Source organism: Trichechus manatus, unplaced genomic scaffold (assembly GCF_000243295.1).
Source record: "Trichechus manatus latirostris isolate Lorelei unplaced genomic scaffold, TriManLat1.0 scaffold00022, whole genome shotgun sequence".
NCBI classification, from domain to species: domain Eukaryota; kingdom Metazoa; phylum Chordata; class Mammalia; order Sirenia; family Trichechidae; genus Trichechus; species Trichechus manatus.
Genome location: NW_004443958.1, coordinates 2,629,655 through 2,648,465, shown reverse-complemented (window position 1 = coordinate 2,648,465; position 18,811 = coordinate 2,629,655).

The window sequence follows — 18,811 nt, the reverse complement described above, 5'->3', positions numbered from 1 at the left end:
CTCTTGGAGAATTCTGAGTACTAGAGATCTTAATTCCCTATCAGGTAGTTCTATTGCCTTTTCTTTCACTGGAAAGTCATCTGGTGTTTTATTTTGGACGCCTACTGGAAACATCCTGTCCTGTTTTTGTAAATGTTTTGATATTGTCTGCTGTCTTCGGGGCATTCAGTAGTTATTTTGCTCATTTATTGATTGTAGATTTGTTTGTTTCTTCCCTTTGTTTTTTTATTTGAATATTTCTCAGCGGGCTGTGTGTTCTTTGTTGTTTGCTTGTCTGTGGGCACAATACTTTTCGCCTCCTTCTCCAATTGGCAGTGTCAGCCGCTCAGATATGGTACAGCAGGGCAGGTATAGCTGAAGAGGAGTTACTGGGCCAGGTTGTTTGCGGTACTTACTATAGCCACCAGGGTGGGTGGGTAATCAGTGCAGGGCAGATTCCATAGGCCGTGCCTGTGCTGCTTGGTGGTGTGATGTTAAGCGTATGGTGCAGGTAGGCAGGATGTAGGGGGGAGATTGTTATGTGCGGAGATAAGGTAGATATGGGAGAGAGGAGAGAGGAACAGGAGCCAAAAACATGCAAATAAACAAATAGAGTGCTAGGGGAGCTTGCTGTTGGAGTGGAGAGATGAGAGACTGTAAATGGAGAAAAACAAAAAGGGGAAGAAGAAGAAAAAAAAAAGAATGAATAAATAAAAATCAGAAAGTAAAAAGAACAGCAAAGCTCCCAGGGATCCCTCCGGTGCAGCTATGAGTTCTGGGGAAGTTGTTCTCAGGTGTTGCAGTACAGCCTGGCTAGAAGGCGTAGAGGTATTCAGCGCCAGGTATTCAGGGAACAGAAAGAGAAAGAAGGCAGAGAGAGACAAGAAACTGTGTAATGAAGAAAGGGAAAAAGAGGGAAAAGAAAACAAAACAAATTTTAAAAAAAGAACAAGAAAAGCCCCCCAAAAAACAGAGAAAAAGAAACCATGAAAAAAGAAATGCCCTTAGGGATCCCTCTGCGCATCTGCAGAAGCCGAGGGGGTAGGTTCCAAGCCACGCAGCACTGCCTGGCCAGATCGGGCTCCCAACTCAAGAAAAGGAAAAGAAAACAAACAAACAATTCAAAACAAACAAACAAACAAAAGCCCTGGGACCCCACCATCATGGCAGACCAGACCAGGAAGCAGTTCCACACTCAAACAGAGCTCTGCAGCCCCTCAGGAAGAAGCAAAGATGGCGCACAGTGCCAGGTATTTGAGCGAAAGGAGGGGGAGATGATGGGAGGTAAGGAAGAAATCAAAAGAAGCAGAAAAAAAGCAACAACAAATGGCACTCATAGAGCCAGCCAGTGCGGGCGGGTGGAATCCAAGCAGCCGGTGCTTCCCGGACAAGAGACTGTGGCCCCGGGAAGCAGAGGAGGCTGAGTGGGGGTGAAGAAGGGTGGGGGGTGGGGAAGCATATATCGCAAATTACCGGAACTCCCCAGCCCCTCAGGAAGAAGCAAAGATGGCGCACGGAGCCAGGTATTTGAGCGAAAGGAGGGGGAGGTGGTGAGAGGTAAGGAAGAAATCAAAAGAAGTGGAAAAAAGCAACACCAGCAGCCAACAAATGGCACTCAGAGAGCCAGCCAGTGCGGGCAGGTGGAATCCAAGCAGCCGGTGCTTCCCAGAGAAGAGACTGTGGCCATGGGAAGCAGAGGAGGCTGAGTGGGGGTGAAGAAGGTTGTGGGGTGGGAAAGTGTATATTGCAAATTACCAGTTGTTCTGTCTCCCACTGGAAGCTCAATGAAGCTGCTTTCTCATACCCCCTATTTGCTGTTTTCTGATAGGGGTCCAAGATGGCGGATCCACGCTGCATTAGCTGAAAGGGGCCTCTGCGTGAATCTCTCCTCACTCTCCGTTCTCTGTCAGTTTTCTCACTCTGTTGGTGCTTGGCTGAGTTCTTTATCTCTTCATTTGATGTTTTAGGGTTTCAGAATTGCTGTTTTCTCTGTTTGGCTTAGTTTTTCAGATCTTTGCTGTGGAGGGATGGCGTGGTGCTTCTGCCTAGAGCGCCATTTTGCCGGAAGTCCTGAAACAAATATTTTTAAGAATTTAAATTCTGAACTGGATTTTAGACTTTATAATAAGTGAAAATGCTTGAAAATAATATAAGATCATTTACTACAAATATATTAAAATACAGAACATTAACTAGGAAGGGTAAGAGTTGTTTATGTTGTCTTTATTGTATTCTGCAGCTTGGCATCTTAAAAGGGAGTTTTTGACTTGTTTGCTTAAAAATTATATCTTTGATATTCTGTTTTGTGGTTATAGACTGTATTAGTTTCCTAAAGCTGCTGTAACAAATTACCACATACTGTTGTCTTAAAAGAATAGAAATTTAATCTCTCACAGTTCTGGTAGCTAAAAGTCCCAAATCATGGTAGCACAGGGCTGTGTTTCATCTAAAGACTGTAGGCCTCGTCTAGATTTGGGTGGTTACTGGCAATTCTTGGCAGTACTTGGTTTGTGGCAGCATAACTCCAATCTCTCCTTCTGTCTTCACACAGCCTTCTTCCATCTGTGTCTTCAAATCTCTCTCTCATCCCAGTTATTGGCTCTAGGGCCCACACTAATCTAGTATGAACGCAACATGATTATAATTTCAAAGATCTTATTTTCTAATAAAGTCACATTCACAGTTACCAGGGATCAGGATTTCAGCATATCTTTTGGAGGAACACAAATCAATCCACAGAACAGTTCAGGCAAGGGAATAGCCTCTTAGGACACAGTTCCTTTAAAATGGGGAATATTATCTCAATATAGTTTATACATGAGGCTTGAAATTAGGCAGTGTCAAACATTGAATGCATTTTCAAACACTAAATAATTATGAGGTATCATTAATAGTAATAAGAATATGCCTAATAATAACACTAATTACAATCATAATAAAAACAGAAAACATTATAAAAACAATCATTCCTTGGAATATGAAGTTTTCCATTCCTTCTAATTTGCTTAATAATACTCTTGTTACTTTCTTCTTAAGTTGCTTTTAAAGTATGAGAAACTAAATATGAACACAGAAATTTTAAGCATGTTTGCATGTGTGAGTTATTTATTTCAAAAAAATAAAAAATAATGAGAATCAAATGTTTGGCCAAAAATCAAGAGTTCATTCTCTTTGTTAAGCCCTAATTAACTAACTGATCAAGTTTACAAGGTAATGGGTGAACGATTCAAAGCTTTGAGAGACAAACTTTCTTTAAAATGAACATTTCCAACAAAGAGTAAACAGTTCTCTAATCACGAGGAAACTAAGTAAGGTTCACATGCTAGCTACTTTGATTTCTTCTGGTGAATCTGTCCTTGAATTAATTGAGATAAGGGGGAAAAATTTTTGCCTAAAACAATTGACTTTCTTCCCTCTTTTTAAACCCAAAATGGTTTCTAGTGTTGACTTCAAATCTCTACATTTGGACTGAAAAATGAATTTCTTTTATTCCCTAAATGAATACTCCTAAGGAGGAAACATGCCAAATTTCTAATGCTACATAAAGCATTTGGATAACATCTATACACATTTCTCTCATCATGTAGTTTGCAACAATGGATACAAATCTCAGGTAAGAAGCAATGTGCTGTATGTCATCCTGCTCTCTGAGTGACAGTTTAAGTCTATCTTTTTTCCTCCGAATTATGAAAAAAAAAAATATGGAAAATGACCAACAGTTTCAGACTGCAGTGGCATGGATATTCAAGGGTCATTTGGAAAAATGTTTGCAAATGCTAAAAATTGTACACTGTGGATGCAAAAATTATTATGTCATTATACTCCCTGACATCAAGGATCTCACAGCAATTGAAATATCATGTTTGTTCAAACCAAGTCTATCAGCATAACCTGAGAAAATTACATGATATCATTTGACTATTTGTTGGATTGCTTTCAGAAATGAGAAATCCTTTGTACCATAAATGTGAGTTAATTTTTAATATCATTACTTTTTTTTTTAACCTTTGTTAAAACACTCTTGAATAAATATCCTTAGGCAAGGCATCCCAGTAGCTTTAAAGAAAAGAAGGTAGATGAACTTTTCAAACTTAGGATAGACTGAACATATGTTGACAATTTAGAAGGAAGAAAAAAAAGGCCAACTATAAAAAACTGTTAAAGTTTAACTTGACCATCACTGACTGTGAATGTCTTAATCATCTTCCCTGACCTTTGTAAATCATATATACACAAATACACACTGAGTAGTTTTCAACCTAGGCTGTGCATTGGAATAACTTCAGGGGTTTTAAAAAAATATTAATGGTTGTGTCCCATCACTAGAAAATCTGATTTAGTGCCACATTCAATATCATGAAGTTTAAAATCTAAAGCAATTCTAATTTTACTAGCTAAAGAAAACGTAAATTTTCCTAAAATGCACATGTACTATTACATACTGTACATACACTATTTTTAAAATTTTCATAATAGTTTTATTTATAGAAAAGTAAAGTATATATGAAGGGCATTTTAAGAACTGGAATTCAAGGTCAAGCTGTCAAACGCCCAAACCTTTGATTTTCCCCCTCTTTGAAGTATATATTTACAGTATACAAAGTGAATATTCATATCCACTGAATAAAAATAAAATGCTCAGTAAACTGAAATACTACAATATGCTCATGAGCAAATTTGAGAACAATTTGTCAAATAATTGTTCCTTATGGTTTGAATTCTTAAGATATTCATGTGGAATTTCTTCCATTTCATGGTCTAATGACAAAACCTTTGCGTTTCTTGCTGTTGTCTGCTAATTTCTACCTCAGTAGGTTTTCTGTTTAACGTACTATGAATTGATAAACATTCTCATTTCTGATCATGCTGAACATGTGGAGTCATCAAAATGAATGCCTTTTTCTCTTCATGGCACTCACGAAGCAAATGCCTATGTACATCTAATGCCTGCTGTTAGCACTTTTACTGAATTGTGTTAATCTTTTGTTTAATAATACATTCTTAAAACACGAATATAATATTTCTGATAGTCTTTCTATAGCTCTTGAATCTTCCCCATCACCCTCACCCATTATAGGGTAAAATGAAAATGAGTCTACCATAAATATACTGAAAAGTTATTACAGCATACTTAACATACTGCTGATTTGAACAAAATAAATTATATTTTCCAACTAAAGTCCTACTCTCCTTTGATTAATGTCTTATCTTATGACATAAGCTCTACTGAAAATATCCATTCACTTCACACATGATGTACTTACTACAGACAGTCCGTGCTTTGCGCAGTTCTGATATGTATGGCTTCATTTACCACAGTTAATTAACACTAGTCACCGAACAATATGGTTCAAATTTCAGTTTCCACAGCATATTAATTGCGAGTAATTGCGTGAAGTACAAACTTTGCAGTTAGCTCTTCATTCCACAAATCACTATGTAACTAGTAGATACACATCATGATCAGTGACCGATCATGACAGTTTTTTCAAAATTTTATCAGGTATTGAGAGAAATATATGGAAGTCCACTATGATTTGGGCTTTCTCTGTTTTTCTTTATACTTCTATAAACTTTTATTTATATATTTAGAATCTGCATTATTAGCTGAATACAACTTAGACTCATTTTATTATTCAGTCCGTATAATTACAATGTCTACGGTAAGTATCATATAGTGTATTTTAAAAACTGTACTCTGAGAATGTTTAACTCTTCACAGGAACACTTAGTACTCTTATAATTAATGTAAGGCCTGATAATATCTTGGTTTATATCTATCATTTTACTATTGCTTTTCAGGTTTATAAACTGGTGTAGGTTATTTGTCTCTTTCTTGCCTTATTTTAAATTAATCAAGTATTTTTATTATTCTACTTGTTTCCTCTCTTCATTATATTTGCTTTCTTTTATTCTGTGTTCACCCATGGGAAACAACATGTACATTTGCCTTATTACATTCATATAAAACTTAGGAAAAAACGAAAGATGCAATGAAAGGGAGACCACCCAACCTGGTTTGTCTGAGATAGTATCAGTTTTAGCACTGAAACTCCTGCATCCCAGGAAAAACCTCAATCTCAAGCAAATATAGACTTTTTTTCTTTTTAATTATTATTAAGTTATTTAAATAATGTGTTTATAATGGAGGATATTACTTTATAATAACCAAGATAATCATGTCTCCCATGAAAGTCATCTCCATTTTGGTTATTGAGGCATATGGGACATCAAATCAGTGTTCAGAATTATCCTTGGTAAACTTGGAATCGAAACATAAGGATTTGGACTATTTTAAGCTTATATTATTTAAGCAACAGAGAGGTCGAATGAATAGCTTATGTACCACAAAATGGAGCACTGCTTGTTAACAGAAAATTCCAGGTCCCTAAGAGTTAATAGCTGTCACTTCTGCATAACTGACATCATTTCTGATTCTGTGAACTTCCTTCTCTATCTCTACATCAGACTCTGTCAGTTAGATTTTGTTTTTAAATGTTATACATATTGTTGTTCCTAGTTGCTGTCCAGCCAGTTCTGACTCATGGAAACCCATGTGTGTGGAGTAGAACTGCTCCCTAGGGTTTTCACATACGGAGGAGCCCTGGTGGTGCAGTGGTTAAGTGCTGGGCTGCTAACCAAAAGGTTGGCAGTTCGAACTTACCAGTTGCTCTGCAGGAGAAAGTTGTGGCAGTCTGCTTCAGTAAAGATTAGTCTTGGAAACCCTATGTGGCAGTTCTACTCTGCCTTAAAGGGTCACTATGAGTTGGAATCTACCGGATGGCAAAAAATACAATTTTTTTTTCTCAAAAGAAGGTAGTATATAATTTGATTTGTTTTCTGTTTACTAAAAATAAATTACATTCAAATTCTGCCCTTCAGAGGTAATGTTCATTTTCCCCTTTTCTTCAGGGGTGACTTGGAATTCAAAAACATTCCAGTCTAACATGTACAGGAACTTTCCTGGTATATCTTCATTGACGTTATATTAATTGTGTTTAAATTTTACTAGCTTAATTTCTAAGAAGATAATGTTGTTTTATTTATTTCCAAGCTTCTTTCTCTCGCTGACAATTAGAAATTTGCAAAGAGATTTAAACAACATGAATTGAGAATGAGTATTAAACACTATCCAGTAGCAAAGAAATTCCCTGTGTTATGCAGAATTAAAACAGATTTAGTAGTTTAAAAAAAAATAATTAAGATTATGGGAAAGGAAGGTGGTATTTGAGAGCTGACAATATAAAAATAAAAAGGTAATCGATTGTATTTCCAGAAACAACTATTCAAGTATACACATTGTCAGAATTGTAAGAAGTACAGAATTATAAAGATGTGTATATGTTTTATTTTGAAACACGTTAAACACTAAAATAAAATGAGAGCCCTGTTAAAATATTTGGTACTTTATATTTGCTTTTTGCAAGCAAATGAACTCTCCCATATATATATATATATATATATGCATATGCATATACACACACATACGTAATTCAAGAAATGTATATATATTTATATATGAGTAATATTGCAACACATTTGAAATCATTTTCTAGACAACTTTGTTATAACGAAGTAATTTATAAAACAGTTTAATGATGTCTATCGTGAAAATGTGTAAAGTTCCTCTTTCATGTTGTTGTTGTGGTTGTGGTTAGGTGCCACGAAGTCGCTTCTGTCTCATAGCGACCCTATGGCAAAACAGAAGGAAACACTGCTCAGTCTTGCACCACCTTCACAATTGTTGATATGTTTGAAATGAATGGGGAAACAAAAATAAATTAAAAAATGGTTCTTGGCTTTGTAAAGTATGCAGTGTATGCTATCTAATTAACTATCGTAAGTGCCACTATGCCAATTTGTTTTTACATGTTACTGTACAAAAAATTAGCAAAGTGCACTTACAAAAATGCCTTGGGGGAGGGAGGGCATGGCTGGCAAACAAACATGTGTGTTATTTGCGTAAAAATACAGTACAGAGGTAATAATAGCAAGTAAGCATCATCAATTCTCATAAATGATACAATAGCAAATTAGTACATTTCACAAACTGAAGAATAAAAATTACTGTACATAATAATAAAACAAGTTTATGTCTGCAAATGGCTTAACATTCAGCACTTCTGTGATATAAAATGAAAATTTTTGCATACCTAAATTTTTTCATTTAATTGACCTTGCCAAAGAACTGAGTGACCTTGTGTGACTTTGTATTACTACCTGGTGCCTCAGAGACGATGGAAACCTGAGAGATGTATACATATCAGCCATTAGCCAGGCATATCTTTGTCTCTCCTGGACCGTTTTCCCTTCTCCATGGCATAATGGTCACTGATTTCAGCCCCTTGCTTTCATGCATCACCCTTTTGATTGTTTTCCCCTCTTCCTCATATAATAATAATATATTTTTAAAACAATCAACTAGAAGTTCATTTTTGCAAATATTTCAGTAATCTTCTAAACAGCTGTGAATTTGGTACAAGTGGTATAATTTAGCAAATTCAAATAAATATTTTGTGTATAATCTGTGTGTATGTGTGTGCATGTTTGTGTGTGAGTGTGTGTATGAAATATTCTGGGATTAACTGAAGGTATTTACTTGGTCAGAGCATATACAAATGCAATGTATTTTAATGTAATCCTAGAAAGGTTCAAAATAATTCAAATACAGTCATTATCATGGTCTTTTTGCATACCTGCACATATTTGTAAAAAGTAATAAAAATATATGAATTGTGAGAAATGAATTTAAAACAGTATTATACACATGCTAAAAAGGAAAAATGGTTCCTTGGGTAGTACGAATGCTTAAGCCAAAGGTTGGTGGTTCAACCCACCCAGAAGCTCCAGGAAGACAGACCTGTCAACCTGCTTCCAAAAGGTCAAAAGGTCATAGCTTTAAAAACCTTATGGAGCAGTTCTGCTTTGCACACTTAGGGTCGTCATGAGTTGAAATTGACTTGACAGCAACAGCAACAACAACCAAAGAAGGGAAAGTGGTAGTCACCTCCATTGAAGAAAAGGAATGAATAGAAAAATGTGTCTGTTTTTAGAAACATAGGTTAGTGTCTCTATAAAGATTCTATTAATAGAAATAAATATTTGCAATGGATTATTAGCTTTGGCTGATCAATAATTTAATTCACGAGGTCCTATTAGGCAATGGTCTTTGCAAATACTATATACTTTATTTACTCAAAGAATATATTGATTGTGCCCTAAGTGCTAGATACTGAGATAGACACTAGGGATAGAATAATGAAATACAAAAAACAATCAAATCGCAATTAGGGAACAATTCAGTAATTATCATTTATACAAAAAAAAAAAACAACCCAAGCCTGTTGTCGTCGAGTCGATTCTGACTCATAGCGACCCTATAGAGCAAAGAAGAACTGCCCCATAGGGTTTGGAAGGACCGGCTGGTGGATTTGAGCTGCTGACCTTTTGGTTAGCAGCAGAGCTCTTAAGCTCTATGCCACCAGGTCTCAAAGTATTAATTGTTTTATAAGTTTATAACAAAGGATTTGTAATGACCGGGGTCAAAGCCAAGATGTCTTAGTAAGATGCATATAAATAAAACTTAAGGAAATAATAAGGAACAGAGGCCATGTGTGAGTTCTTTATAAGCAGATAAGACAAAATATATGTTCTGAGTATGAGTTATAAAAAAATTGGCAACATTATCTGGGCATGGTGAAGAAAGTAAGAGGTTCTCAAAATGAGGCCAGAAAAATTAACCTGAGCCAAGTATTGTAATACATTGTAAATAAAGTGGTAGTTATACTAAAAACAGTGGGAACATTGAAACAAGTTTTAGACAGAAAAGTGACATGATTGAATTTTTTATTGTTACTTGATTTCGCTTTTTTTAAAAAGGATTTTATTATGCAAAATGTCAAACAGACAAAATTTTAGAATATATTATAATAAACCCTGTAGTGTTAAATTGAATTATGGGCCTCAATTTTTTCTCTCTCTCATTACCAACACCTTTTTCAATGTAACTTTTGAGTTAATTCCTCCAGTCTCCACCTAAGAAGACTATTTCCTCAAAATATGACCTATGTTCAAATTTTGACCATGTAACTTGCTTCAGTCAATGAGTGTTAGCATATATGATGAAAGCAGAAGTTTGAAATGACTTTTTAGTGATAAGGTAGCGTGTGTGTGTGGTGGAGGGTGAGGGGTATATGTGATTTTTTTGTTTTTGTTTGTTTGCCCTACCATCACCATGAGAAGAATTTGCCCCACCTAGCTCACTGGTCCTAGAAGATCAGAGATTTCTGGAGGAGATTCAGCCTACCTGTAGTTTTTCATATTTTTATTGATCTAAAAGATAACTTTTTAAAGCTATAATAGTAACAATATATTGGGTGATTACATGGGGCAGGTGTACTCTGTCCTATAGGGTCACTATGAGTTCGAATTGACTCGACGGCAACGAGTGGTGTAGCATACAAATAAATGAAATGAATAAAAGCAATGTAATAAGAGATGGAAGAGAAGAATTGGGAATAATTTGTCATAATATATCTGCACTAATGTTATTCGAAGGTGGGCCTAGGTTACTTGCAAATGTATATGGAAAACTATAGGACAACCACTAAAAGCAAATAAAAAGAATTATAATGTATCTCTAATAGACAAGATAAAATGGAATCATATAAAATACTCAGTTAAAACCAGAGAAGGCCAAATGAGAAAGGAAGAAAAAACAAACAAACAAAAAACAAAGAACAATTGCAATGAGTAGAAAATGGTTATGAACCTGGAAGATATTAATCTACTACATCAAGAAACATTTCATTTGTGAGTGGTCTAAATACAATCACTGTCTTTGAATGAACTAAATGAAAATTAAAATACAACTTATAAAAGCTATAATTATAAGACAGTGATTGTCAAACTGGATAAAAATAAAACCCAAATACATTTTATCTATAAGAAACCCTTTCAGTATAGAGTCTGATAGGTTAAAATAAAGGTATGGAGAAAAGTATACCATGCTAAAATTAGTTTTAAAAAGACAGGTGGACTATACTGACTTCAACCAAAGCAGACTCCAGAATGAGGAAAGTTATCAGTGATAAAGAGGTGTGTTATGTCGTAATAGACTGGTAAATTCTCTAAGAAGACATAAAAATTCTTCACATGTATACACCCAACAACCAAACATCAAAATACATGAGAAGAAAACTGAAAGAATTACAAGGAGAAATGGACAAGTACACTAACTAGCATAGTTGGAAACTTCCAGCCCTGTCCTTCATTAATTGATAGATGAGGAGGCAAAAATCAGATGGTCTTTAGTTAACCTGAACAGCTCTATTAACCATGTCAAATACAACAAACAACAGAATATACATTCTTCAGCTCACATAGCATTTTCACCAAGATATACCACATCTAGGCCATAAAACTCACCTTATCAAAACTTTATCAAATTTAAAAGACTAGAAATCATATAAAATACATTCTCAGACCACAATGGAATTAAACTAGAAATCAGTAATAGAAAGCTGAAATATCCCTGTATATTTGGAGATTAAACACCACATTTAAATAATGCATGGGTCAAGAACAAATCTCAAGAGGAATTAAAACTTATTTTGAACTAAATGCAAATTAAAATACAATTTATCAAAATTCATAGAATATAGGGGAAACTGTATACCATTACATGCATGTATTAAAAAAAGAAAGTTCTAAATTCAGTAACATAAGTTCTCACCATAGAAAACAAGAGAAAGAAGAATAATTTAAGCCTAAAACAATAGAAGCAAAGAAGTAGTAAAAATTAGACAAAAAAAAAAAAAAAAACAATTAAATTGAAAACAGGAAAGCAATAGAGAAAATCAACAAAACCAAAAGCTGATTCTATCAAAAGATCAATAAAATTGATAAACTTCTAGCCAGAGTAATCACAAAAATAATATAGAAGATATAAATTAATAGAGAAGATGCACACTAAAAATATCAGAAATGATAGAGAGGCCATCCCTACCCAACCCACAGACACTAAGAGGATAATAAAGGAACATTATGAACAATGCTATGCCCACAAATTTGGTAACCTAAATATAATGAACAAATTCTTTGAAAGCACAAACTATCAAATATCACACAAGGAGAAATAAATAATCAGAAAAAGCCTATATCTATTAAAGAATTTGAATCAATAATTAATAACATTCCAAAAAAAAAGAAAACACCAAGCACAGATAGTTTCACTGCTCAGTGCTATCAAACTTTCAAATAAAAAATAATACCGGTAAGTTAGAAACTCTTCCCTGAGTCATGAATTACTTTAATACCATAAACAGATAAAGACATCAGAAGAAAGAATACTACATACCAATTATCTCTCATGAGACAAATGCAAAATATTAGCAAATTAAATCCAACAATATATTTATTCCAAGTATGCAAGCCTGGTTCAATGTTTGAAGTGCATTCAACGTAATCTAACACATCAGCAGGCTACAGAAGAAAAATTATATCAACTGATGTAGAAAATGCATCTTACAAAATCCAGCATGCATTGATGATTAAAAACAAAACAAAATACCTCTCGGCAAACTACCAATCGAGTGAAACTTCTACAAATTGATAAAGATCACCTACCAAAAAAAAAAAAAAAATACAACTAATATCTTACTGAATGTTGAAAGACGAAGTGCTTTCTCCCTAAGATCTAAAATAGACGAGGATGCCAGCTCTCACCTCTTTTATTCAACATAGTACTGGAAGTTCTAACCTCTGCTCTAAAGCGAGCATTGGAAATAAAAGGCATACAGATTGTAAAGGAAGAAATAAAAGGATTACATTTCAAAATCTCATTCCTTGTTATATGTATTTGTCTGTGATGAAAATATTCTTTCTTGAATATGTACTTACTTCATTACCACTTTAGAAATTGTTGGTTATATAGTCCTGTGTTGATGGTTATCTTTTGTATACATTTTTAAAATGCTTTTCTATTTACTCTGGTAAATAGATTTTCTTTTGAATAGTATAACATCCATATAATTATTTTACCTGCTTTTGTATCTCTCCTTTTTTCTCCAAGTACTTTAAAGTCTTGCCTTTTTAGTTATAGTGTTTATTGAAAGGTTTATGGCATTCAACTCATTTCTTTCTGTTGAATATTTTAAGAGCAATCTTCCAGTTCAATATTTCCAGAATGGGTTGATCTAGAAATGAGTTTTTAGTAATCAAATGATCTTTAAAATAGGCCATAGACCATAATTTGTTTATCCATTAATCTCTCTCTCTCTTTTTTATTTTTGCAGGTTTATTTTTATTGTACTTTAGATGAAGGTTTACAGAACAAACTAGTTTCTCATTCAACAGTTAGTACACATATTTTATGACATTGGTTAACAACACTACACATGTCAACGCTCTCTTTTTTTGACCTTGGGTTTCCTGTTATTACCAGCTTTCCTGCCTCTTGCCTTCTAGTCCTTGTCCCTGGGCTGTTGTGTCCCTTCAGTCTCGTTTTGTTTTTTGGGCCTGTCTAATCTTTGGCTGAAGGGTGAACCTCGGGAGTGACTTCATTACTGAACTAAAAGGGTGTCTGGGGGCCATACTCTTGGGGTTTCTCCAGTCTCTGTCAGGCCAGTAATTCTGGTCATTTCTTGTGAGTTAGAATTTTGTTTTATTCTATATTTTTCTCCAGCTCTGTCCAGGACCCTCTATTTGATCCCTGTCAGAGCAGTCGGTTGTGGTAGCGGTCACCATCTCGTTGCACTGGACTCCATCTGGTAGAGGCCGTGGAAGATGTAGTCAGTTAGTCCTTTGGACTAATCTTCCCCTTGTATCTTTAGTTTCTTCATTCTCCCTTGCTCCCAAAGGGGTGAGACCAGTGGATTATCTTAGATGGCCACTCACAGGATTTTAAAATCCCAGACGCTACTTACCAAAGTAGAATGTAGAACATTTTCTTTATAAACTATGTTATGCCAATTGAGCTGCTCTCAGGATTCTTTCTTTGTCTTTGTTTTTAGCGAATTTGATTATGATATGCCTTTTCGGGTCTGTCCTATATGGGGTTCGTTGAGCTTCTTGGATGGTCACCTTTTCATCTTTCATGATATTGGGGAAGTTTTCTGTCAGCAGTTCTTCAGTGATCCCCTCTGTGTTTTCCGTTTTCACCTCCCCTGTTCTGGAACTCTGATCACTCACAAATTTTTGCTTTTGATTGTGTCCCATATAATTCTCAGAATTTCTTCATTTTTTGTTCATTCTTTTTTCTGATTTTTCCTCAAACAGAATTGTTTCCAAGTGTTTGTCTTCAATTTCGCTGATCCTTCTTCCATCATTTCAAACCTTCATCTCAGCCCTTCTATGACATTGTCCATTTCTGAAATCTTGTTGTTTATCTTTTGGATTTCTAATTGTTGTTTTTGTCTGATTTCTAGTTGTGAATTCGTTTTGGCATTTTGTTCCTGTATTATTTTCCTGAATTCTTCCTTTTCTTGTATTTATTTTCTATGAATTTGTCTGCCTTTTCTATTAATTTGTCTACTTTTTCATCGTTTTTGTCTGCCTTGGATAGCTCTAAATATTAGAGATTTGATTTCCCTATCAGATAGTTCTAGTGCCTTTTCTTCTACTGGAAAGTCATCTGGTGTTTTATTTTGGATGTCTACTGGAACCATCCTGTTTTCTTGTTTCTTCAAATGTTTTGATACTGTCTGCTGTCTTCGGAACATTCAGTAGATATTTTCTTCATTTACTGATTGTATATTTGTTTGTTTCATCCTGCTTTTTTGGTTTATTTGTTTATGTCTGAGCAGGTGGGCTATGTGTTCTTTGCTGTTTACTTGTCTGTGGGCACGATACTTTTCACCTGTTTGTCCAATGGACAGGGCCAGTTGCTCAGCTATGATTCAGCAGGGTAGGTCCAGCTAAAGGTCATGGGCTGAGATGTTTTTTTTGTGGCATGTACTAGGGCCAACAGGGCAGGACAGGAATCAGTGCAGGGCAGGTTCTGGTTCACATGCCTGCGCTACTTGGGGATGTGATGTTCAGTGTATGGTGAAGGTGGGCAGGAAGGAGGGGGGAGATTGTGATGTATAGAGATAAGATGGATATGGGAAAGAGGAGAGAGAGGAGAGAGAAACAGGAGCCAAAAACAAACAAACAAAAAAATTGTGCTAAGGGAGCTAGATGTTTGAGTGGAGAGATGGGTGTCATGGGTTGAACTGTGTCCCCCAAAAAATGTGTGTAGCAACTTGGCTAGGACATGATTCCTAGTATTTTATGATTGTGTTATCTGATGTGATTTCCTTATGTGTTGTAAACTCTACCACTATGATGAGATTATATGTGATCTCATGTGTTGTAAATTCTGTCACTGTGATGAGGTTATACTGATGAGGTTGACAAGATTAGTGTCTTAATACAATCTCCTTTGAGATATAAAAGAGAAAAGCAAGCAGAGACACATAGGAACCTTGTACCACCAAGAAAGCAGTGCCTGGAACAGAGCATTCTTTGGACCTGAGGTTCCTGCGCAGAGAAGCTCCCAGACCAAGGGAAGACTGATGACACGGACCTTCTTCCACAGCCAATGTTGAAAGCGTTCCCCTGGAGCTGAAGCCCTGAATTTGGACTTGTAGCCTACTGGACTGTGAGAGAATAAACTTCTCTTTGCTAAATCCATCCACTTGTGGTATTCCTATTAGAGCAGCACCAGATGATTGAGACAATGGGAAAACGAGAAATGGAGAAAAACAAAAAAAGAAAAAGGGAACTGCCAGAGATTCAGGCTGGATTCAGAAGAGGATGTGGAACCAGGAATATCATTGCTTATGTCAGATAGATCCTGGTTGAGAGCAGTGAATAACAGAAAGATGTTTACCTGTGTTTCATTGACTATGCAAAGGCATTCAACTGTGTGGATCATAACAAATTATGGATAGCATTGCGAAGAATGGGAATTCCAGAACACTTAAGTGTGCTCATGAGGAACCTGTACATAGAGCAAAAGACAGTAGTTTGGACAGAACAAGGGAATGCTTTGTGGTTAAATTCAGGAGAGATGTGTGTTAGGGTTGCATCATTTCGCCATACCTATTCAATCTGTATGCTGAGCAAATAATCCAAGAAGCTGGACTATTTGAAGAAGAATGGGGCATCAGGATTGGAGGAAGACTCAGTAACAACCTACATTTTGCAGATGACACAACCTTGCTTGCTGCAAGTGAAGAGGACTTGAAGCACTTACTGATAAAGATCAAAGACCCAGCCTTCAGTATGGATTACACCTCAACATAAAGAAAACAAAGATCCTCACAACTGGACCAGTAAGCAACATCATGATAAATGGACAAAAGTTTGAAGTTGTCAAGGATTTCACTTTACTTGCATCCACAATCAACACCCATGAAACAGCAGTCAAGAAAACAAAAGATACATTGCATTGGGCAAATCGGCTGCAAAAGACCTCTTTAAAGTGTTGAAAAGCAAAGACATCACCTTGAACGCTAAGGTGCGCTTGACATAAGCCATGATATTTTCAGTTACATCATATGCGTGTGAAAGCTGGACAATGAATAAGAAAGACCGAAGAAGAATTGATGCCTTTGAATTGTGCTGTTGGTGAAGAATATTGAATATACCATGGACTGCCAAAAGAATGAACAAATCTGTCTTGGAAGAAGTAACAACCAGAATGTTCCTTAGAAGCAAGGGTGGTGAGACTATATCTTATATACTTTGGACATGTTGTCAGGAAGGATCAGTCTCTGGAGAAGGACATCATGCTTGATAAAGTAGAGGGTCAGTGAAAAAGAGGAAGAGCCTCAATGAGATGGATTAACATAGTGGCGGTAACAGTGGGCTCAAGTATAACAATGACTGTGATGATGGTGCGGGACCGGGCAGTGTTTCATTCTGTGATGCATAAGGTCGCTATGAGTCGGAACTGTCTGGACAGCACCAAACAGCAACAACAAAAACAACATGGTATTTCTATTTCTAGCTTTTTAAGGACGTGTTATATCGTTTTCAAAAGTGGTTGTACCAATTTTACTTTCCCACAGCAGTGCATAAGAATTCCAATCTCCCCCAATCTCTCCAACATTTATTATTTTGTGTTTTTCTACCCTGACAGGGATCATAACAGAGAGTCCTGGACAGAGTGGGAGAAAAATGTAGAACACAATTCAAATTCAGGGAAAAAAGACCAGACTTACTGTTCTGACAGGCACTTGGAGGAATCCCTGAAACTATGACCCCTGGACACTCTGCTAACTCGGACCGAAAACCACTCCCGAAGCCCACTTTTCAGACCAAGATTAGACAGACCTAAGAACAAACAATAACACACGTGAGGAACGTGCTTCTGAGTTCAGTCAAGTATATGAGACCAAATGGGCAACTCCTGTCCAAAAGCAGGATGAGAAGGCAGAAAGGGATAGGAACTGGACAAATGGACACAGAGAAGCCAGGGTGGAAAGAGGGAGCATGCTGTACTTTGTGGGGATTACAACCAATGTCGCAAATCAATATGTGTATAAATATTTGAATGAGAAATTTAAAAAAATAAAGATGATAAGTAGGCAGTGAAACTAGAGTAATGGAAAGGGAAAAAACTAAACACAATTAAAGAGAATGCTGACACATTTTTATAAATGTAAATAATGTCATTGAACAATTTGTGTGGAAATTGTCAAACGAGAACCTAACTTGCTGTATAAACTTTCACCAAAACTCAATAAAATATTATTAAAAAAAATTCCATAGAACATATAAACAGAAAAAAATTAATGTGACTTTTTATGAAGTCACCGTAACACTGATAAAAACCAAGTGATCCAATTTTAGTTAGGAATATTTCTATACAAATCTTAAATACAAATATTATTAGCAAGAATAATTAATTTTTTAATGCATATGTGGTTCAAAACTAGAAAATATATAAATATAATTTATCATTTAATCACATAGGAGTAAAAAAATTACATGACGTTATGTATGTTTCCTAAATAAGCATTTGGCAAAATCCAATCAGCAATGCTTAGAAACAGTCAATGTTGTAGGAAGCAGTAGAAGATTCTACATTATTGACACTATTATTTAACTGGGTACTGAAAATGTTAGCCAACCAAATTGGCAGAAGAAAAAAAATAGAAAAAGAATTGAGAAGAAGTTAAATCTACCTCCATTTGCATATAATATAACTATATATTTCAAAAATCTAGGACAGCCAACATGGAAATCAGTACAATTGGATAATTTATTAAAATAAAACAAAATACTAACAAACAGAAGTAGATGGCATTTGTATTAGACTACTAGGGCCCACATAACAAAGTACCACAAATTGGGTGACATATAAGAAGAGAAATTTATTGTCTCACAGTTTTGGAGGCTAGGAGTCCAGAATTAGGGTGGTGGTCATGTTGATTCCTTCCAGGGGCTCTGAAAGAGAATCTGTTCCATGTCTCTCTCTAGCTTCTGATAATGGCTGACAATCCTTGGAGATTATTGGCTTTTAGATGCATCACTCCAAATCTTTGCCTCTGTTTTCCTGTTGTCATCTTCCTTTCTGTGTGTATGTGTGCACATGTGTGTGTTTGTGCATGTGTCTGTTTGTGTCTCTTCTCCTTTTTTATAAGAACACCACTCATATTGAATTAGGACCCACTCTACTCCAGTATAACCTCATGTTCACTTAACTAATAACATCTTTGAAGACACTATTTCCAAACAAAATCACCTTCAAAGGCACTGACGGGCTAGGATTTCAACATATTTTTGGGGGGAATATAATTTAATCTACAACATCATATATATGTATATATATATATGAGGTGTA